Genomic DNA, 23967 nt, shown 5'->3' with positions numbered 1-23967 from the left:
TGTGCCTCACAGATGCCAGCACTGGGATTCAGGAGAGGGCTTTGGGAGAGGAATATTGGTGAGTTGCTAGCAAAAGCCTGAGTGGGAGTGTTCCTGAGTTTCAGTGAGCTTTGAGTTCAGAAACAGAGCCAGCTGTTTCCTTGCTGTGGATTTTACTTACTAAATGTGGGCTAAGATGATAAGATTTGCGTTTCCCATGTCGTCTTTCATCAGAGCGGCAGCGCTACTGCCGGGATCTGTGACGCTCAGGGAGGGTGGGCCTGCCGTGGATGATGGGGCCCCCCCAGTCACCTTCCCCACCAGCCTTCCCAGCCGTCCTGGAGCCGTTCCTTATCACCTGCACTATGTCTCCCACATGGGCATTTTTACTGTTGCATCATTTAAAATTAGAGCCTTGATTTTTTCCTCATGGATGAATGATTCAGAATACCACAGTTGTTTTTTATTTTTAATTTCTTTACTATAGATTACTTTCCATTAGGGCCACTTACAAGAACTCAAGGAAATTTTTAAAATCTGAAATGCAGAAAACTTCCTGGGCAACCAACTTATGTTCATTTTTCAGGTAGCTTAAGTTAGGAATGCCAATCTGAGCCCTCTAGGATAACGCTTACCTTTCCTAGAGTGTGGCCACACTTTAAATCTAAAAGCCAAATACTATGCACACAGTGTTCAACAAATGATATTCTGTGCTAATTATCAGGAATCCAAAGGGTTTCTTTGCTTCCTATCCTCTGCATCCAGAAAACTAACTGTGAAAGCCATGTGATAAAACAAATGATTCATTCATTCTTGTTGAATTGGGGCTAGTAATAAAAATTGGAAGAAAAATAATGCTACCCATATAAGCTCATATCTAACTGAGAACTCTAGCATTTTTTCACATGCCTAGAACACAATGGCATCTTTAATTCTTCTGTAAGTAGCAGAAAAGTACTACTTATAAATAGTATAATAGTGTTTATATGAGGAGATCAAAAAACCAAAGACCGGAAAAAAAGACTTACATTTATATCCCAACTCTGATACTACAATATGGCCCTGGGTATGTATTTGAACTTTATGGATACTCATTTATCAAATGTTTATTGAGTACCTATCGTGCTCCAGATCTTGATCTAAGTACTGCCCTTACCTGTTACCTCTCAAAAATGGGCATAAAAATTACAAGGTCAAGTACAGTTCACTAAGACAACATAACTGTGTATTTTAATTTGGAAAATTATATAGAAAATGATAAATTTGTCAACACATTCATTTTAGCTGTCTATTTTCTGAACTGTGCGCACTGCAAGGCAAAAACTGTCTCCTACCTTACGAAAGATGAAAATGGTACGGTTATTTTGTGAAGCCTCCTTTTGTAGCCATGAATCAGGCACAGGAGCTAACCTCACCAACTGGATGAACTGACCCTAGAGCCACGTGAACCAGGAGGGATTTTGCTGTTCCAGTGGCAAATGTAGGGGGACTGGCTTCCCAAGGAATCAGTGACAGCCGTGTGGCTGGCAATGCAGAGTGTGCTGAGCTTGGGGACCAGTATGACAAGCTTCAGGGACCAGGACTTCATGACCACGGTGCTCCCTGAGATCTGCATTGACCCAGGACACATGGTCCCAAACCTTATTCTTCAGCCTCCTCAGTCATTCCCTAAGCTCTTTAATGTCCTTTCAGTTCCTTTCAGTGCATTTGTTTTCTGTGTTAAGCAGCTATAGATGGTTTCTGCTGCTGCTGCATCCCTAGTTGATATAAAGGGAGTAGTTAAGTCTTAGATGGTTTTAAAATACCCTTACACCTATGGAAGATGTCACGCAGGTGCTACCCTGGGCCAAGGAGGAAACAATAAAAGACCTCTTGTCTCCCCTCAGGGATTTTCTGGCCTCTCCTCAACTACAATGGACAGTACTATTCTGACCTCTGATCCTTTTACGGTGAGCATGAAGCAAGTTCAGGAGACAGAAGAGTGTGCTGGACAGCACATACTAATGTGTGTTCTGAAGAAAACAGTATCTATGAGATGCCCCATGAAACAAATAACTTCAATCAGATAACTTTAGAAAATGCTGCATACTGTGTCTTCTTTTGGAAGTATGCAAAACAAACAGAATCTCTATAAAGGGATGTGGTAAAAAGATATTTGTAACTTTGTACCTTGTACCCAAACTTCTTTTGGGTACACTTATGGAAGCTTATTTTCCAAAACACCAATAACATTCTGCTATACAGCATTCTGTTGAATACAACTTTAGATATAAGTCTAAAAGTCATCTTAACTAGTTACTTTGGAGGAGATAATCCTAAAGGGATGCTATGCATGGTAGCAGAAAAAGAGCATGGAGATGGGATGCATATCACATATAATTGAGGTCATCAAGGCATGTCTCTGGTTAATAACCCCTTTTTCCCAGGGCTGTAGTAAGGAGTCACTGAAATAATGTATAAAAAACTCTTAACACATTGTCTAGCACATAGAGGAAAATTTGTGTTGTTATTATAAAAATTACATGAGAAGTATTAAAATTTAAATAATGATTGAAAATGCCCTAGTAGAAGCTCTACCATCTATTAGGTGGTTAGTATACAGTAACAAGTTAGGTTACCTTTCCCTCATTGATAAAAGCAAATTTGACCAAAGAAGATAGCTACACTTGTACAATCTCCTTACTAGACTGTGAACTCAGGGAGGATTGGGGCTGTGTCTGCTTCTAGTCAGCCTATTCCCCCCAACAGAGCATCTAAAACATAACGTGTACTATTTTTTGTACATTGTTGATTAAATGTCTCTCTGTCTTTATTAACTTCACAGAGCACAGAATCAAGATTCTTCGTTATTTGCTCTGTAGAAATAGAGTCAAAACAAATATCATAAAATCTCATTATCTAAAATTTACTACGTTACTCAGCCAGGTTCCAAATGCATTTATCAACCCAAACTTTCACCGATTAGCAAAAGACAAAGAAATGGGAATATCTTATTTCTGATTGAGTTAAAATAACACATACTGGCATCTCAACAAAGGTGGAGATTGAAAACTTGATTCTGAAACATTCAAGGACTTTCCCATTAAGCAATGTTCCACTTTCAAATCCATAAATACCAAATTGCTATTGATGGCAGGGCAGAACAGCCTAACCAATTACACAGAATTACTTTTCAGTATGTGTATTACAAACACACAGAAAACAGCAATTGATCAAAGACGGTGGCTTCTTGGGCTAAGGGAAAGCAGCAGCACAGACAATAGATTCAAGACAAAAATCCAGAATATTTGTTTGATGGTTCACATTTTGCAGAATTCCAGATTGAATTTTTCTTATTTGGACTCTTCAATATTTCACGAGGATAAGAGCAGCTATGATTCTTAGTTATCCGAACTCTCTTAACCTCACTTTCCTCATCATTCCTTCAAGTAGTTATTATGGAATGATTTTTCTCAAAGAAAAATACCTAAGAATTTCTGCTCTTTTTAATATAATTCAGTACTTTCCCATTGGTCTCAGAAAAGTGATCCAAATTATTCATTTGATCTGTAAGGCCCCAAGTAGCCAGAGACCATCTGTAATAGTCAGGTTAGGCTATGGTGTGCTACAGTAAAAAACAACCCCAAAATGTCAGTGGCCTAACATAGCAAATTATTATTTTTTATTTACTCAAAGTCTGCCACAAAATTATTCATCCCTCCAGATCACTTGTCCTCCAGACAGTGAGTTACATCCGGGCCGTTTAGCTTTGGTGGCTTTGCCGTGTCAATACAAGGTGTCCTCATTCATCACAGGTTGGGAAGAGGAACGAGGTAATTTTGCATGGACTTTAATCCCTCAGCACAAATGTGGCATTATTCATACAGCTCACCCAACCGAAAAGGAGGAGGGGCATGGACCACGTGAGTAAATGAACATTTGAGGAGCACCACTGTCCCTTCCTCACCTCCTTACCTGTCCATCCTTACCTGTATCACTCTTCTACCTGCACTGAGCTCTCAGCTATACACAGTTTCTTCAATAAGCCACATTCCCTCCTCCCACAGGGCATCTGCATGCCTTTTACCTCTGTGGAGAATACTCTTTCCTATCCTACTCCCTTTCCCTCTCCCCCAACCCTTCTACCTAGTTGGTTTTCATTTTCTTGCAATCTCAGCTAAGCATAACCTTCTCAGAGAACTCTTCCTCAAACTTCCCCTCCCACAAGTACCATTATAGGAATGTTCTCTTTGGAAAATTTATTATACTTTGCAGATTTATGTTCCTCATTGTGAATATCTGACCAAGTCTTTCCTATCTCACTAGAATGGAGACTGTAAGAGATCATGAACTATATTGATTTTTTTAATCAGCATTATATCCCCAGCACGTAGAAAAATAACTGGCACATAACATGAATTCAATAAATATTTGTTAAATGAATAAAAAAATAATGAAGAATTTGATGTGCAGAGACATTATAACATATGACCAAAGGCACAACTAATTAGTGATAAAGCCAAGACTCATACCTGGGTCTTCTGACTCTGAATCCCGTTCTCTTTTTGCTGCTCCCCAGTAGGCTAAATTTGGAAATGGGCAGTTTCTTGGAAGGAGAGCACTGGTGACATCTCACAGAGAGACTTTACTGTCAGAAAGAAAAAAGAGAGACATATTTTCACCATCTGCTTTCACAGAGCCCACAGTTTGGGGGCCCTAGAGATTTTTGGGTATATAAGTTAATTACAAAGCAACCTCTGTCAACTTAAAAATGAAACTACTGTTAATGTCAGACAACAGAGCTTTCAAAGTTGGAAGCCAAAACAAGTGTTGCATTGTGGCTTCTTTCTATTGTCCTTCCACATTTATTTTCAGACTGTGGGGACAGACAAATCACGCAGCTTTATAATGAGCCACGCTTTCTAAAAACAGAATTCTATTTGCACGAACAATAGTTATCTGTCCAGCTTGACAGTCAGTAAGGCTGAAGACCAGCCTCAAATGAGTGAATAGCTTTTTCTGTTCCCGTAGAGCACCTGAAATGACATGAAATCTCACTATGAACTAGTCAGTTAAAATTTATTATTTTGTAAAAGTAGACATATACTCATTGGAAAAAGCATTTAAAAGTATTTTAGAAGTACAAGGAAGAAACCAAATTTCATTTGAAATCCTACCTCCAAAATATCATAATCCCAGTTAACATTTGGGTAAACATCTTTCCAGGAAGCTATCTCTCCATAATTTGTATGTTTATGAAACTGACTGTTTTCAGGTGCACAATCAAGTTCAGTTGTGCAGGGCTGGAATAAACAGCCTTTGGTTTGAACACTAACTCTGCCACCTACCAGCTGTGTGACCCTGGACAATCATTTAACTTCTTTAACTTTCTCCATTTGTAAAATTATGCCACTATTAAGTTATGCTCCACATAACTTAATACTGTGTCCTTGGCACAGTAGCAAGGACAGTGCCAGACATACTCAGGTATCTAGGGAAAAAAAACACCCCACAATTCTCCCAATGGAATGTATATATAGATGGTGATATCTGACACAAGGTTTGATGTACACAACAAATCAGAGTGTGGGATGTGCAGTCCACAGACACCTTACAGTGAGAACTGCAAGGCCAATGCCTTCAGCTACTCTGTGATCAGAACTGGTGAGGGCTGAGGCTCAACTGGCTTTTAGACAGCTTGGAGGGTTAAGTTTACTGAAATTATCTGAAAAGTGATTCTGTACAAAAATAAACTCTATTGGGACTTCCCTGGTGGTCCAGTAGTTAAGACTCCTCGCTCCCAATGCTGGGGGCCTGGGTTCGATCCCTGGTTAGGAAACTAGATCCCGTGTGCCGCAACTAAGACCCAGTGCAGCCAAATAAATAAACAAATATTTTTAGAAACTGTATTATATGAAGATATTATTATCATTAATTGAGCAGTGTGAGGCAAGGAATTATGCTGGGTCCTTGACATTCAATACTTTATTGAATCCTTTCAACAGTGGTACAAGGAAGTTACCATCGCCAGCCACATTTTACAGATTAGGAAACTTAAACGCAGCAAATTTAGGAATTTGCCCAAGGATTTACACACGATAATAGAGGGCCACAGATATGATCCTAGGTCTGGAGGACTCCAAATCTGAAGTCCTAAACCACTGGTCAGTACAGCTTTGCTAGGCAATGGAATGTTGGCATTTATTGTTTAAAATCCTATGGAAATGTACTTACAAGAGAAGTTACAATTTTAAAAGAAAAATTAATATCTACTTCATAGACAATGAACTTAAGATCTGAAAGGATCCATCGTTTGCTTATTGTCGAATAACATGCACGACAGTGGAATGACAGAACAGGGAATGACCTTCAACTCCTACATGCTCGAAATAAACTGATTTTTGGAAGGAGCAAGGGAATATTCACAACTCAACAGTTAAGAACTGCTGCCCAGGAAAATAGTGAAAATTATATTGCACCCCTAAATTTTATAATATACTCGTTCAAAGGTCACATGATTCGTGTAAAAGATGTTAAATCTGTAGGGCAGATATATAATGCCTATTTTACTTACAGAAGAGGTTAGATCAGAGACTCAATTAGTATTAGAAAAAATATCTGGACTTATATGGTTTTACATTCACTGTTCTCTTTAAAATATCTTATTTTCTCTCTCCTGGGAAAAATCTTAAAGTACTTTAAAACACTTTCACCTACACTGTGATGTCTTCAAGCTAACAATTTACAAGACATTTTATTTATTTTTATTTATTTATTTTTATTTTTAAACATCTTTATTGGAGTATAATTGCTTTACAATGGTGTATTAGTTTCTGCTCTATAACAAAGAAAATCAGTTATACATATACATATACCCCCATATTTCCTTCCCCTTGCTTCTCTCTCTCACCCTCCCTATCCCACCCCTCTAGGTGGTCACAAAACACCAAGCCCATCTCCCTGTGTTATGTGGCTGCTTCCCACTAGTTATCTATTTTACATTTCGTAGTGTATATAAGTCCATGCCCCTCTCTCACGTCGTCCCAGCTTACCCTTCCCCCTCCCCGTGTCCTCAAGTCCATTCTCTTATGTCTGCATCTTTATTCCTGTCCTGCCCCTAGGTTCTTCACAACCATACATATATTTTTTTTCTTTAGATTCTATATATATGTGTTAGCATACAGTATTTGTTTTTCCCTTTCTGACTTACTTCACTCTGTATGACAGACTCTAGGTCCATCCACCTCACTACAAATAACTCAATTTTGTTTCTTTTTATGGCTGAGTAATATTCCATTGTATATATGTGCCACATCTTCTTTATCCATTCATCTGTCCATGGACACTTAGGTTGTTTCCATGTCCTGGCTACTGTAAATAGAGATGCAATGAACATTGTGGTACATGACTCTTTTTGAATTATGGTTTTCTCAGAGTATATGCACAGTAGTGAGATTCCTGGGTCGTAGGGTAGTTCTATTTTTAGTTTTTGAAGGAACATCCATACTGTTCTCCATAGTGGCTGTATCAATTTACATTCCCACCAACAGTGCAAGAGGGTTCCCTTTTCTCCACACCCTCTCCAGCATTTATTGTTAGTAGATTTTTTGATGATGGCCATTCTGACTGGTGTGAGGTGATACCTCACTGTAGTTTTGATTTTCATTTCTCTAATGATTACTGATGTTGAGCATCCTTTCATATGCTTGTTGGCAATCTGTATATCTTCTTTGGAGAAATGTCTATTTAGGTCTTCTACCCATTTTTGGATTGGGTGTGGTTTGTTTTTCTGATATTGAGCTGCATGTGCTGTTTGTAAATTTTGGAGACTAATCCTTTGACACTTGCTTCATTTGCAAATATCTTCTCCCATTCTGAGGGCTGTCTTTTGATCTTGTTTTTGGTTTCCTTTGCTGTGCAAAAGCTTTGAAGTTTCATTAGGTCCCATTTGTTTACTTTTGCTTTTATTTCCATTTCTCTAGGAGGTGGGTCAAAAAGGATCTTGTTGTGATTTATGTCATAGAGTGTTCTGCCTATGTTTTGCACTAAGAGTTTTGTAGTGTCTGGCCTTACATTTAGGTCTCAAATCCATTATGAGTTTATTTTTGTGTATGGTGTTAGGGAGTGTTCTAATTTCATTCTTTTACATGTAGCTGTCCAGTATTTCCAGCACCACTTATTGAAAAGGCTGTCTTTTCTCCATTATATATTCTTGCCTCCTTTATCAAAAATAAAGTGACTATATGTGTATAGGTTTATCTCTGGGTTTTCTATCCTGTTTCATTGATATATATTTCTGTTTTTGTGCCAGTACCATACTGTCTTGATTACTGTAGATTTGTAGTATAGTCTGAAATCCAGGACCGTGATTCCTCCAGCTCCATTTTTCTTTCTCAAGATTGCTTTGGCTATTCAGGGTCTTTTGTGATTCCATACAAATGGTGCAATTTTTTGTTCTAGTTCTGTGAAAAATGCCATTGGTAGTTTGATAGGGATTGCACTGAACCTATAGATTGCTTTGGGTAGTACAGTCACTTTCACAATGTTGATTCTTCCAATCCAAGAACATGGTATATCTCTCCATCTGTTCGTATCATCTTTAATTTCTTTCATCAGTGTCTTATGGTTTTCTGCATATAGATTTTCTGTCTCCTTAGGTAGGTTTATTCCTAGGTATTTTATTCATTTTGTTGCAGTGGTAAATGGGAGTGTTGCCTTAATTTCTCTTTCAGATTTTTCATCATTAGTGTATAAGAATGCCAGAGATTTCTGTGCATTAATTTTGTAACCTGCTACTTTACCAAATTCATTGATTAGCTCTAGTAGTCTTCTGGTAGCATCTTTAGGATTCTCTATGTATAGTATCATATCATCTGCACACAGTGACAGTTTTTTTTTTTTTTTTTTTTTTTTTTTTTTTTGCGGTAGGCGGGCCTCTCACTGTTGTGGCCTCCCCCCTTGCGGAGCACAGGCTCCGGACACGCAGGCTCAGCGGCCATGGCTCACGGGCCTAGCCGCTCTGCGGCATGTGGGATCTTCCCAGACCGGGGCACGAACCCGTGTCCCCTGCATCGGCAGGCGGACTCTCAACCACTGCGCCACCAGGGAAGCCCTCAGTGACAGTTTTACTTCTTCTTTTCCAATTTGGATACCTTTTATTTCTTTTTCTTCTCTGATTGCTGTGGCTAAAACTTACAAAATTGTGTTAAATAATAGTGGTAAGAGTGGACAACCATGTCTTGTTCCTGATCTTAGAGGAAATGGTTTCAGTTTCTCACCACTGAGAATGACGTTGGCTGTGGGTCTGTCATATATGGCCTTTATTATGTTGATGGTGAGGTGAGCTCCCTCTACGTCTACTTTCTGGAGGGTTTTTCTCATAATCGGGTGGTGAATTTTGTCAAAAGCTCTTTCTGCATCTACTGAGATGATCATATGGTTTTTCTCCTTCAATTTGTTAATATGGTTTGTCACATTGATTGATTTGTGTATATTGAAGAATCCTTGTATTCCTAGGATAAACCTCACTTGATCATGGTGTATGATCCTTTTAATGTGCTGTTGGATTCTGTTTGCTAGTATTTTGTTGAGGATTTTTGCATCTATGTTCATCAGAGATATTGGCCTGTAGTTTTCTTTCTTTGTGACATCTTTATCTGGTTTTGCTATCAGGGTGGTGGTGGCCTCGTAGAATGAGTTTGGGAGTGTTCCTCCCTCTGCTATATTTTGGAAGAGTTTGAGGAGAATAGGTGTTAGCTCTTCTCTAAATGTTTGATAGAATTCACCTGTGAAGCCATCTGGTCCTGGGCTTTTGTTTCTTGGAAGATTTTTAATCACAGTTTAAATTTCAGTGCTTGTGACTGGTCTGTTTATATTTTCTATTTCTTCCTGGTTCAGCGTTGGAAGGTTGTGCTTTTCTAAGAATTTGTCCATTTCTCCCAGGTTGTCCATTTTGTTAGCATATAGTTACTTGTAGTAATCGCTCATGATCCTTTGTACTGATGCAGTGCCATTATAACTTCTCCTTTTTCATTTCTAATTCTGTTGATTTGAATCTTCTCCCTTTTCTTCTTGATGAGTCGGGCTAATGGTTTATCCATTTTTTTTATCTTCTCAAAGAACCAGCTTGTAGTTTTATTGATCTTTGCTATTGTTTCCTTCAATTCTTTTTCATTTATTTCTGTTCTGAATTTTATGATTTCCATTCTTCTGCTAACCTTGGGGCTGTTTTGTTCTTCTTTCTCTAATTGATTTAGGTGTAAGGTTAGGTTATTTATTTAAGATGTTTCTTGTTTCTTGAGGTAGGACTGTATTGCTATAAACTTCCCTCTTAGAACTGATTTTGCTGCATCCCATAGGTTTTGGGTCATTGTGTTTTCATTGTCAATTGTTTCTAGGTATTTTTTGATTTCCTCTTTGATTTCTTTAGTGATCTCTTGGTTATTTAGTAGTGTATTGTTTAGCCTCCATGTCTTTGAATTTTTTACAGATATTTTCCTGTAATTGATATGTAGTCTCATAGCACTGTGGTTGGAAAAGATACTTGATATGATTTCAATTTTCTTACCATTTACCAAGGAGAGAAAAAGAAAGAAAGAAAGAAAGAAAGAAAATAAAAAACTAAAGTTATTAAAATAAAACATAAAAAACGTTATTAAAAAAAAATTTTAAGTAATAAAAAAAGAAATAAAGGAAAGAAAGAAGAGAGCAACCAAACCAAAAAAGAAATCCACCAATGATAACAAACAAACAAAAAAAGCAGACAGACACAACCCTAGCACAAATGGTAAAGGCAAAGCTATACAGACAAAGTCATACAAAGAAGCATACACATACACACTCACAAAAAGAGAAAACGGAAAAAAACAGTATTTATATATTAAAGAAAAAGGAAGAGTGTGACCAAATCAATAAGGAAATCTACTAATAATAATAAGCTCTAAATACTAAACTAAGATCAACATAAAACAGAAACTAATTAGAAGCAGAAAGAAAACCCCAATTCTACAGTTGCTCCCAAAGTCCACCACCTCAATTTTGGGATGACTCATTGTCTACTCAGGTGTTCCAGAGATGCAGGGTACATCTAGTTGACTGTGGAGATTTAATCCGCTGCTCCTGAGGCTGCTGGGAGAGACTTCCCTTTCTCTTCTTTGTTCACACAGCTCCCGGGGATCAGCTTTGGATTTGGCCCTGCCTCTGCGTGTAGGTTGCCTGAGGGCATCTGTTCCCCACCCAGGCAGGACTGGGTTAAAGTAGCAGCTGATTAGGGGGGCTCACTCAGGCTGGGGGTGGGTGGCAGGGAGGGGTACGGAATGCAGGGCGAGCCTGTGGCGGCAAAGGCCACCATGACATTGCAACAGCCTGAGGAGCACTGTGTGTTCTCCCGGGGAAGTTGTCCCTGGATCACAGGACCCTGGCAGTGGCAGGCTGCAGAGGCTCCTGGGAGGGGAGGTGTGGATAGAGACCTGTGCTTGCACACAGGCATCTTGCTGGCTGCAGCAGCAGCCTTAGCATTTCATGCCCGTCTCTGGTGTCTATGCTGAAAGCCACGGCTCACACCCGTCTCTGGAGCTCATTTAGGCAGTGCTCTGAATCCCCTCTCCTCGCACGCGCCAAAACAATGGTCTCTTGCCTCTTAGGCAGGTCCAGAATTTTTCCTGGACTCTGTCCCGTCTAGTTGTGGCACACTAGCCCCCATAGGCTGTGTTCACGCAGCCAACCCTAGTCCTCTCCCTGCGATCCAACCGAAGTCCGAGCCTCAGCTCCCAGCCCCCACCCGTCCCGGCGGGTGAGCAGACAATTCTCTCAGGCTTGTGAGTGCTGGTCAGCACCGGTCCTCTGTGCGGGAATCTCTCCGCTTTGCCCTCTGCACCCCTGTTACTGCGCTCTCCCCCGTGGCTCTGAAGCTTCCCCCTTGCCCACCCACCATCTCTGCCAGTGAAGGGTCTTCCTAGCGTGTGGAAGCTTTTCCTCCTTCACAGCTCCCTCCCCAAGGTGCATGTCCCATCTCTATTCTTTTGTCTCCGTTTTCTCTTTTTTCTTTTGTCCTACCCAGGTACATGGGGAGTTTCTTGCCTTTTGGGAAGTCTGAGGTCTTCTGCCAGCATTCAGTAGGTGTTCTGTAGGAGTTGTTCCACATGTAGATGTATTTCTGATGTATCTGTGGGGAGGAAGGTGATCTCCACATCTTACTCCTCTGCCATCTTGAAGGTCTCAGAAGACATTTTCAAAAATATTTTATACACAAGCTAGGGAAAGTTTTTGGTTTCAGACACTACCACATATACCTCAAACAGCTCTGTCTGCGGAGTTACAGGATAAGATTCTAAATGAGATTTATGACAAGGCTTCTCTGGCTTTGGTGGAGGCTTCCTGAAAGAAAAACTTCTCCCACTAACTTTGTGAGATCTATACTTGAGGCACTTAGGGACTATTTTTCTGAGAAATCAAAATGACTGCCTTCATCACAGTGAATGCTATTTGACTTTAGAAAGAAATTAATTAACTGACTCAAACTACAATCATTATAAATTAATCAAGAGTAGACAGACATTAATTCAGAAGTGGAACATCCATCAAGAGCAAACCAAGTTAAACACTGTAGAATCATTAATATCCATTTCACAAGACTGAATGCCATTAGCTTTAGTCAGCCAAATGCCTGGCACAATCACTGTCTCTTCCTTCTGCCACTGGTCAATGGAAAAACACAGCTTACCGAGTTTGTTTTCAAACAACTTAATTTGCTTCTCATTGAAGGGCTGTGTGGATGGTTATAATGGATGTGTATTTAAATGAGAAGAGTCTATTAAAATAAAAAAATGTTTTATTAGAACTATTTAACCTTAATATAAACTTCTGTTTTGATGTGAAGAACTTATTTACATTTTTTCCCCTTAAACCTGTACAGCCAGTTTGATTTACTCAAATATCCAGAGTTGCCTATAAGATTCTAGTAGTAAAGTAGTCTATCCAACTGAGCTTTGTGGAATAACCAGAGTGTAGCTAAAAAGAAACTGTGGATAGAATGAAAATTTCTACCATCTTTCAATTCTATGCCATAAGGAAGTCACTGTTCCTCTCTGAGTCTCAGTTCTTTCCTCTGTAAAATATGGTAACTATATACCACAGCAAGAAGTTGTGCGGTTTAAATGAAATAAGGCACATAAGTGTTTTGTAAACTCTGAAATAATACACTAAGAAAGTTTCTGATATAGTTTATCATAGATTAGAATCCTGGTTCCTGCAGCATATTAGCTGTGTGGTCTTGGGTAAATTGCATACCTCTCTGGGTTGAAGATATGTAATCTATAAAAAGATAGCAATAATTCCTTGTAAGACTCTTGTGTGAAATTAATAAACAATGGAATATAACGTATAGTTGGCACTCAGTAAAAGTTAGTATCATCATTATTATGTTTACTAAAGCGTTATACTTCCCCAAGCCCAACATAATGAGACTCTTAGACAGCAAGGAGATAATAATAATGGAAAATGTAAAATATAATACAAGAAATCCTGGGCAGAAACCAAGGAAAAGACATGGCAGGGTTGAAAGAGACAAACATTCTCTCCTAACTATGTGATTATTTGCAACTCATAAATTTATATATTTAACAATATTTGTGGAGTATTTACTGTTGGGCATGCAAAAGAATGTTATACACAGCCCTTGCTGTTGGGGAACTTAATATCTAGTCAGAGAGATAGATAGATAGATAAAAAAATAGATGATAGAAATTTATATTTATATACATGTATATGGATATAAACATTATATAGATTATATACACATTTGTAATTTATATATGAATATGTTTGTATATATACTATATTACATTTTAATTTAAAAATTAGGCTGTAACATATTACAAGGGAGTACACAGTAAAATTGAAACTATGATGATAAGAAGTATTCAAGTACAGGAATGATGCCTGTTTTTCACTGTACTAAATGAATTCTTTCACCCACAGTATGTTCTCAAATATATTTATTATGTAAATAAATCTATCAATGCATGTTTCATTCCAAAAACTAGATTCTGAGGACTGGAGATTAGCTTTCTGCCTTTGTCATCCCCTTGTTTTCTCTGCTTACCTGGAATAAAGATAAGGGAGATTTCCCTAAGAAAAGCTGCCAGTAAACATCAGCAAATTAGATTTCACTCAAGCTTAAAGTCCTTCAATGTTACCACTTTGGTATATTAAATGGCACAAGGGGTTTCATCTCCTCCTGCTACTCTGATACACACGCACAGTCTATGGACCATGTTACAGGGAATGAGTTATAATTCCCCAGCATCTCACTCTGTCGTACCACCAGCCCCATGCACAAGCTGTTCTCTATGCTTAACATGTCCTTGCCTCAGTCACCTAGTGAGCCCCTACTCAGCCTTCAACATCTCATGTAAATTCTCCCTCCTCTTTGCAGTTTTCTCAGACCTACATTAATAAGATGAATCATCAACTCCTTTGTTCTACTTCAACATCATGAATTACCATATTGTAATCATCTGGTTACCCACCCATCTTCTCCACTGGTCTGCAAGTTTTTAAAAGGCAGAGAATGTTTTTCTCTCATGTTCCAGGGCTGGTAAATAGTAAGCACTTTACAAATAAATCTGTAGTCGGTTCTTTCAAATAAACTTAGTCTTAAGTCTGTCACTGAATTACATGAGATTAGAAGGAAAACGTGTGTTGAATAATGTAAGTTAATATCACTGAGTGTTTATTATACTGCAGGTGTGATACTGTTATTAACCCCATTTCATAAATGAAAAATCCTTAGCTTAGAGAGGTAATGAGATGGTCCCAAGGTTATTCTGGCTGCTTGTACGAGACAGAGCTAGGATTCAATCACTGGTCTGCCAACTCTGAACCATTAGGACAAGTGAGAACTGATTTAGGGTGATCTACCCAACTGTTATTCTATCTAGGAACAGGCACCAATGTGATGATTCAGAACTGTGGAAGCTTTGTGTTATGGAGAAGAAAATAAAGGTGGACAGGACCATCACATTACTGCTCTCAACGACACAGGTGCTTATTTTATTAATGAAAATGCAAGCAAGTTTGCTCTATTTGGCAAGGTTAAGACAAACTGGTTCATCTTAAGAAATAAGACTCCATCCTTCTGGTTTCATAGAAAAGGGCTAAAATAGAACTTTCAACTGCTAATACAACCATATAAGGGAGATAATTATTTTTGTTAAATGTCACTAATAACTAATGGGGAAAATTCCATTTTTGTTAAACATGAGAAAATATGTGACTAATAGCTGAGTGACAAAGGCGCTTAATCATCACTTATTAACTGATGACTTTTTAAACCAGAGATGCATCTCTTTTATTCTTTATTTTAAAAGGAAACACACATTTAAAAATAAAAGCCTGGGGCTTCCCTGGTGGTGCAGTGGTTGGGAGTCTGCCTGCTGATGCGGGGGACGTGGGTTCGTGCCCCGGTTCAGGAAGATCCCACATGCCGTCGGAGCCTGTGCTCCGCAACTGGAGAGACCACAACAGTGAGAGGCCCGTGTACCACTAAATCAAATCAATCAATCAATCAATCAATCAATCAATAAAAGCCTGAGCCCTGTCAAAAAGGACAAAGAAGGAACCCTATAGCCTAGACTAGAGTATTGTTACTGAGTAAACAGAAAAAGAACAGCAGGTGTTCCAGAAGCATTGAAGACATCATTGGAAATTCCCTTATTGAAATCTTTCGTTGCATCCCCAGGTATTTCCATGTAATAAGAGTGTTACCTCACCCTCAGAAGTTCTGCTTGACAATCGCAGGCATGGCAAGCATAAAGATTACTGATGACTGTGCAATTACGTAGCTAAAGCCTTTAGCCTGTGGCTGTTGAACAACTTTGAAAGCCGTATCTGTTTGTCTATGTTGGAATCAAGTCTCCTCTTTTGGAATAACAACATTGTAGAGGTAGCCAGTGACAAGATCAGCAACTGCCAAGGAATTAAATGTCCACAATACCTACTCAAATGCATGAATGCTCATATGAATGTGCATACTCTCATACACATGCACACAGTCAAATATGCTTGTTCTAGAATTCCTATTTGGCATTCTATCATTGAATGGTATTAGTTGAACTGATTTTTTGAGAATGGTCTTTCTTTCTTGTTATTGAAAAGACTGGCTAGATGCTCACTGGTCCCATTTTGTCTGTTCTGTTGAACATACACTACATTTTTCAAGCACTGCATTTAAATGAAATTCTGTAGTGCTTCCTATTTCACACTAAGTGGGAAAGAATTTCAAGTTTGACTATTTTATTTATTTATTTATTTTTTTGCAGTACGCGGGCCTCTCACTGTTGTGGCCTCTCCTGTTGCGAAGCACAGGCTCTGGACGTGCAGGCTCAGTGGCCATGACTCACGGGCCTAGCCGCTCCGCAGCATGTGGGGTTTTCCCGGACCGGGGCACGAACCCGTGTCCCCTGCATCGGCAGGCGGATTCTCAACCACTGCGCCACCAGGGAAGCCCTGGAAATAATTTTAATTGACCACTACATTGGTCTGGCCACTGTGCTAGACACTTTAAAATCCTTTTGAGTTTCATTACTTCTACTTTAAGGATGAGAAACCTGAAGTACAGAGAAGCTATAGGATTTATTACTTGAGTAGACAATTCTATTTTACACCCAATCTCCTTTCTTAAAAGCTTAGACTTCCTTTAGGGTTATGTCCAGTTGTCTGAGTAGGGTTTTACATGTAGACCTAAACCTAGGCTCATCCCCATGTCTATCAGGATTGATTCAAGGGTGTGATTAGGATGTAAGCCAGTCCGATCACAATGAATTTTTAATTTTAGAAATTTTTATTGAGATTGGGACAAGTAAGATACCCTTTATTCTGAATCTTAACTAGGGATGCGTCATTTCTTGAACCTGCTGAAAACAATCTTTCAAACCCATAGGGAGAGTGCATTTACATATGAGAAGAGGCAGAATGAGAGGTTGAACAGGTACTTATGACATCATATGAACTTTTATATCTTTTGGGGCATAAAAGAAAATGTGAATATAAATACATATCCAAAGACTCTTATTTGAGTATTAAGTAAATCCCCCTTCCACTTTTTAAAAGCATGATGTTGGTTTACTCTTACTTTCAATGTCATGCATCCTAAAATTTATCTGATCCCAGCTAGCTGAACCAAGTATCAAACTCCAGAGCACTATTTTTTTTCTCATTTCCTGATGTTGTCTTACCTTTCACTTGATAAAATATGGTTTTATTTAAATGAAGCTATTTGTTCACATACAGAAATTTATAGAGCAACAAATATACATTGGGTATTATGTTAGGAAGGAAACATAAAATAAGAAGACCCAAGAGTTTACAGTCTTGGTGAAATATAAATAATACCCATGAAGCTTTTGAGAGAACTGCAGAAAGCAAAGATAACCAAGTGCTAAAGTATGAATCTCTTATTGATCAAACTCAGAGAACATTAAAAACCTCAGGATTAACTGGCTCAAAAGACTTTTCATTGCAACATTTTATGACTTCTGCTCAGTTTATTTTCCTCCCATAAAAATTTCAAAATTCCCTTCTTGTTCTCTCCTACTTTAATCACATGCTGTCATTATTACCTCCCATTCCTATGACAAGAGAAGAAAGTAAAGTATAAATGTCCTATATATACACTACCAAATGTAAAATAGGTAGCTAGTGGGAAGCAGCCACATAGCACAGGGAGATCATCTCGGTGCTTTGTGACCACCTAGAGGGGTGGGATAGGGAGGGTGGGAGGGAGATGCAAGAGGGAGGTGTATGGGGATATATGCATATGTATAGCTGATTCACTTTGTTATACAGCAGAAACTAACACAACATTGTAAAGCAATTACACTCCAATAAAGATGTTTAAAAAAAAGTATAAATGTCATAGAAAACTTGATTACATGAGAAAGTATGATGTGATGGTGAATGTTTAATAACCAGCTCTCTCATCTGTAGCACATGTCTATTTCCATGGCATAAACACTACCACCATGCATGATTTCAGTCTGTCAACACGATATCACTAAATTCAGAGGTGGAGGGAAAAAATGCAAACTATAGGGTCTCAAAAGCCACTAGAAGCCAGCTTCAGCATACTGTTGGATACAGTGGTAAACTTTTCCAAATTGTTTTAAAGTTATAACTGTATTAACTCATTTTTTTAACTCACTAAACATTGTTTTAAAGCCTTGTATCTGTGTATGCATATGTGTGCCTATGTGGGTATGTATAAATTTAGATTAACATAAAAATGAAGGGAAAATACAAATCAAAATATTATTACTGGTCATTGCTAAATGTGAGATTATGGATATTTGTATTTTCTCTTAGGTTTTAACTTCTATTTTTCAAATATTCTGCTATCATTCTATATTATTTAAAAAAATGTTTCTTTAAAAAAGAGAAATGGCTTTACTCACCCAGATTTTGTATTTCCCTGTTGAAAACGTTCAACTGAGAAAAAATCCTCAAATAAAGATGACAAATTTATGATACATATGACATTGAGCATGTTGCCTGACCATTTAAAATTAATACATTTTTAAAACAATAAAAATGCACAAGACATTTAAAATAGTAGCTCATATATAGTCTACCTGGATTTAGGCTAAATATGAAGATTTTCTTCATGTAGGTGAAAGCAACATCTTACTGAGTTTGAGTCACGTAATTCCAGAAAAGCTATTTGCAAATGAATGATGTGATCCACATAAAATTTTTGCTGCCATAGAATCGGAAGGCTCTAAAGAAAGACTCACAGCATAGGTTTATAAAGTTTCACAAAACTATCTCAACCACAGCACCATTGTCTTATCATCATAGTACTCAGATTCAAGGAAATTAATAGCTTGGTAGCACTTACATTTTAAAAAGACTCTTGTGTTAGGCTAATAATGAGATAAAACAAATAGGTTCCTAATTGATCTTAATTAATATAATGTTATATATGAGATTTTGCTTGTAAAGTAAATACAATATTACTTTTCATACATTTGCTTAGGATATTTCCTTCAGAATAGGTTTCCAGTGAAGTCCTTAAGCTGGTAGCAAGGGCATACAGGTAGATTATCCTATTCAGTGGATATTAACAGGAAAACAAAATGCCAAAAATGAAAACTAAACCACAGGGGAAAAAAGACATCATTAGACAATCTTTCCAAATAAAAACATGGAAAGATAATAAGGGGTGAAATGTACTGCTTATGGCAACTTCATATCAAAGAATGAATTGCTTTAGTTCTAAAGATGAATTTTAAGGTTGAATTAATAGCTGCCCTCATTACTTGTGACTGGCAGCTCAAACTTGGGGTAAATTTCTGAGAGGCATGATTTCTACCTGACATTTGAGATGCTCAGTGATAAATGCCTACTGAGGGACAATATGAAATATTAGACTTCTAAACAATAAAGACTTCTGACAAAGTAGTCATGAAATTCTATGTAACATCAATCCTCTGATACTTATTTCATAATACCTTGTCAAATGATTTTTGACTCAATTTCAAGTACTTTGTATTCCTTCAAAATTAGTCTGGAAAAGTAGGACAGATGCTTTATTTCATATTTAATGGGTGTGAGTACAGAGTGGGAGAGATATTTATAATTGTATTCAGAATATATTAAATATTTTTCCTAAATATCAATAAGAAAAAGACAGACAGCCCAATGGATATATGTCAAAGACAAATAATTCACAGAAAGCACATTCAGAGGGGTAACAAACAGATGGGAAGAGATTTATCTTCATTATTTACGAGGAAAATGCCAATTAAATAAAATTAAATGAGAAAATCACAATGAGCATGTGCACACTAAAATAACTAAAGAGGAAAAAAAAATTAAGGAAAATGTCAATTATCAGTGGAGATGTGGAAAAAGAAGAGCTCTTAAACACTTTGGGTGGGAGTGCACATTGGTAAAAACATACTTACCAAAGCAAATATATGGAATACTATGACCTAACAATTTCACTCTTTTAATATATAACAGCAGAAATGTTTTCCAAAAGACATATGTGAGATGGCTCAAAGAGCACTCTTCATAATTTTCCCAAACTAAAATTACCCCCAAAACCCATTAACATCAGGATGGATAAATAAATTACAGCATCTTTACAACAGTGAGAATGAATCTCATTACATGCAAAATTATGGACGTATCTCACAAGCATAAGGTTGAGTGAAATATGCCAAACACTAAAGAATGCATATTGCATGTAGACTGTATGCTTTCACTTATACAAAAATCTAATTTCTGCTGTTATAAGTTAGGAGAGTAATTATCCTTGGCATGAGTAGTAATCAGAGGGGAGTACAAGATTGGGTGGGAGGAGCTTCTAAGGGGCTTGTAATGATCTGGGTGTTGTTTATACACATGTGTTCATGTTCTAAAAGGGCATCAAGTTGTAACACATATGATTTGTGCCTTTTTCATATTTATATAATATGTTTTTTAAGTGGGACAAAAATTTAAAGAAATAAAAGAAATCTGCCTTGGGTCACAGAGCAAGTTAGGAATAGAGTCAAAACACAACCAAATTCTGACTTTATAGCTCCTAGAGCTCTATTTTAGATACCTGAACAGATAACACAGAATTTCTATTTTTTCCTCAGAAATAGCTATTTTTTTTCTAAGTAAAAACTTACACAGTGTTTGGCAATACGAGCAGTATAATTTAGTGGAGAAAACTACAAACTGGAACAACCTGGATTCAGAATCTGTTTCTACTCTGATTACTTACATCTTAAATTCTCATAGCTTTTATTTCCATAGCTATAAGTAGAATAGGAATATATATCTCACAAGATTGTTTATGGAATTAAACTAGTTCTGACATAAAAGCACATGATCAATAAATATAGTTATACTTCCTTATGTTGTTAAAATTAGATTAAATGAAGGAAATTCTGAGCTAGTCAACCCTAAGAAGGATAGCTTAATTAAGAGCTCTACCATAAGCCCCATGAGAGCAAGAACCACTGTAAACCCAGGGGGAAGTACAGTTGCTGGAACATAGTAGATAATAAATGTTTGCTAAATTATCAGTGTCCTTTGCCATGCTTCCCACTTTATAAGTGTTACGCTATAAATATATAATGGCTCAAAAATTACTGAAATATAGTATGGTCTCACAGCAATATAACCTCTCATGTATGTTTCTGCTGTTTAGAAAAAGGCACAATCCTACCTTTTATATTGAAGAGCACACTGACATAGTGTGCTGTATGTGGGAAACAGAAATTTATATAGGAATGGGAACACCTGTTCTTTGGTGTGAACAGTATATTTTATATCAAGATATTTTTAAAGAATTTTATGGAGAAGAAAAGTAAAATATTTATTCTACTTGATAACCTCATCTAATTAGTCTTTAGGCCTGAACCTGAAAATGACTTTTCTATTAATAATGATAAAAAGACCCACCACCAGTCCCTCCCATCAAGCCTCTTAGATAGCCTCATCCACCAGAGGGCAGACAGCAGAAGCAAGAAGAACTACAATCTTGCAGTCTGTGGAACAAAAACCACATTAACAGAAAGATAGACAAGATGAAAAGGCAGAGGGCTATATACTAGATGAAGGAACAAGATAAAACCCCAGAAAAACAACTAAATGAAGTGGAGATAGGCAACCTTCCAGAAAAAGAATTCAGAATAATGATAGTGAAGATGATCCAGGACCTCAGAAAAAGAATGGAGGCAAAGATCGAGAAGATGCAAGAAATGTTTAACAAAGACCTAGAAGAATTAAAGAACAAACAAAAGAGATGAACAATACAATAACTGAAATGAAAACTACACTAGAAGGAATCAATAGCAGAATAACTAACTGAAGAAGAAGAATGGATAAGTGACCTATAAGACAGAATGGTGGAAATCACTGCTGTGGAAGAGACTAAAGAAAAAAGAATGAAAAGAACTGAAGACAGCCTAAGAGACCTCTGGGACAACATTAAATGCAAAAACATTCGCATTATAGGGGTCCCAGAAGGAGAATAGAGAGAGAAAGGACCTGAGAATACATCTGAAGAGATTATAGTTCAACACTTCCCTAACATGGGAAAGAAAATAGCCATCCAGGTCCAGGAAGGGCAGCAAGTCCCATACAGGATAAACCAAAGGAGAAACACGCCAAGACACACAGTAATCAAACTGGCAAAAACTAAAGGCAAAGAAAAATTATTGAAAGCAGCAAGGGAAAAATGACAAATAACATACAAGGGAACCCCCATAAAGTTAACAGCTGATTTCTCAGCAGAAGCTCTACAAGCCAGAAAGGAGTGGCATGATATACATAAAGTGATGAAAGGGAAGAACCTACAACCAAGATTACTCTACCCAGCAAGGATCTAATTCAGATTCCATGAAGAAATCAAAAGCTTTACAGACAAGCAAAAGCTAAGAGAATTCAGCACCACCAAACCAGCTCTACAACAAATGCCATGGGAACTTCTCTAGGAGGGAAACACAAGAGAAGAACAGGACCTACAAAAAAACCCAAAACAATTACGAAAATCGTCATAGGAATATACATATCGATAATTACCTTAAACGTGAATGGATTAAATGCTCCAACCCAAAGGCACAGGCTTGCTGAATGGATACAAAAACAAGACCCATCTACATGCTGTCTACAAGAGACCCACTTGAGACCTAGGGACACATACAGACTGAAAGTGAGGGGATGGAAAAAGATATTCCACACAAATGGAAATCAAAAGAAAGCTGGAGTAGCTATACTCATATCAGATAAAATAGATTAAAAAATAAAGAATGTTACAAGAGACAAGGAAGGACACTAGATAATGATCAAGAGATCAATCAAGAAGAAGATATAGGGCTTCCCTGGTGGCGCAGTGGTTGAGAGTCCACCTGCTGATGCAGGGGACGTGGGTTCGTGCCCCGGTCTGGGAAGATCCCACATGCCGCGGAGCGGCTGGGCCCGTGAGCCATGGCCGCTGAGCCTGTGCGTCCGGAGCCTGTGCTCCGCAACGGGAGAGGCCACAGCAGTGAGAGGCCCGCATACCACCAAAAAAAAAAAAAAAAAAAGAAGAAGATATAACAATTATAAATATATATGCACCCAACACAGGAGCACCACAATACATAACGCAACTGCTAACAGCTATAAAAGAGGAAATCGACAGTTACACAATAATACTGGGGGACTTTAACACCTCACTTACACCAATGGACAGATCATCCAAAATGAAAATAAATAAGGAGAAAGAGGCTTTAAATGACACAACAGACCAGATAGATTTAATTCCTATTTACAGGACATTCCATCCAAAAACAGCAGATTACACTTTCTTCTCAAGTGCGCATGGAACATTCTCCAGGATAGATCATATCTTGGGTCACAAATCAAGCCTCAATAAATTTAAGAAAATTGATATCATATGAAGCATCTTTTATGACCACAACGGTATGAGATTAGAAATCAATTACAGGGAAAAAAACGTAAAACACACAAACACATGGAGGCTAAACAATATGTTACTAAATAACCAAGAGATCACTGAAGAAATCAAAGAGGGAATTAAAAAATACCTAGAGACAAATGGCAATGAAAACACAATGATCCAAAACCTATGGGATGCAGCAAAAGCAGTTCTAAGAGGGATGTTTACAGCTATACAAGCCTACCTCAAGAAACAAGTAAAATATCAAGGAAACAATCTAACCTTACACCTAAAGGAACTAGAGAAAGAAGAACAAACAAAACCCAAAGTTAGCAGAAGGAAAGAAATCATAAAGATCAGAGCAGAAATAAATGAAATAAAAACAAAGAAAACAATAGCAAAGATCAATAAAACTAAAAGCTGGTTCCTTGAGAAGACAAACAAAATTGATAAACCATTAGCCAGGCCCATCAAGACGGAGAGGACTCAAATCAATAAAATTAGAAATGAAAAAGGAGAAGTTACAACAGACACCGCAGAAATACAAAGTATCCTAAGAGACTACTACAAGCAAC

At 37.7% G+C, this 23967-nt stretch overlaps 1 long non-coding RNA gene across 1 annotated transcript in view; it reads right to left on the bottom strand.

Annotated features, from left to right (window-relative positions):
* The window catches only part of LOC308615618, a 392189-nt gene that overhangs the window by 254595 nt on the left and 113627 nt on the right, over window positions 1–23967 (bottom strand). The window contains exon 3 of the long non-coding RNA XR_014015533.1: window positions 4491–4606. This is a non-coding gene — a long non-coding RNA (uncharacterized lncRNA). The remainder of the gene's footprint in view (window positions 1–4490; window positions 4607–23967) is intronic.

The sequence above is a fragment of the Mesoplodon bidens genome (genome assembly GCF_964165515.1).
Source record: "Mesoplodon bidens genome assembly, chromosome: 4".
NCBI lineage: Eukaryota > Metazoa > Chordata > Mammalia > Artiodactyla > Ziphiidae > Mesoplodon > Mesoplodon bidens.
Note: the sequence above shows the minus strand (reverse complement) of the source record. Positions and strands in the feature narration are given on the sequence as shown.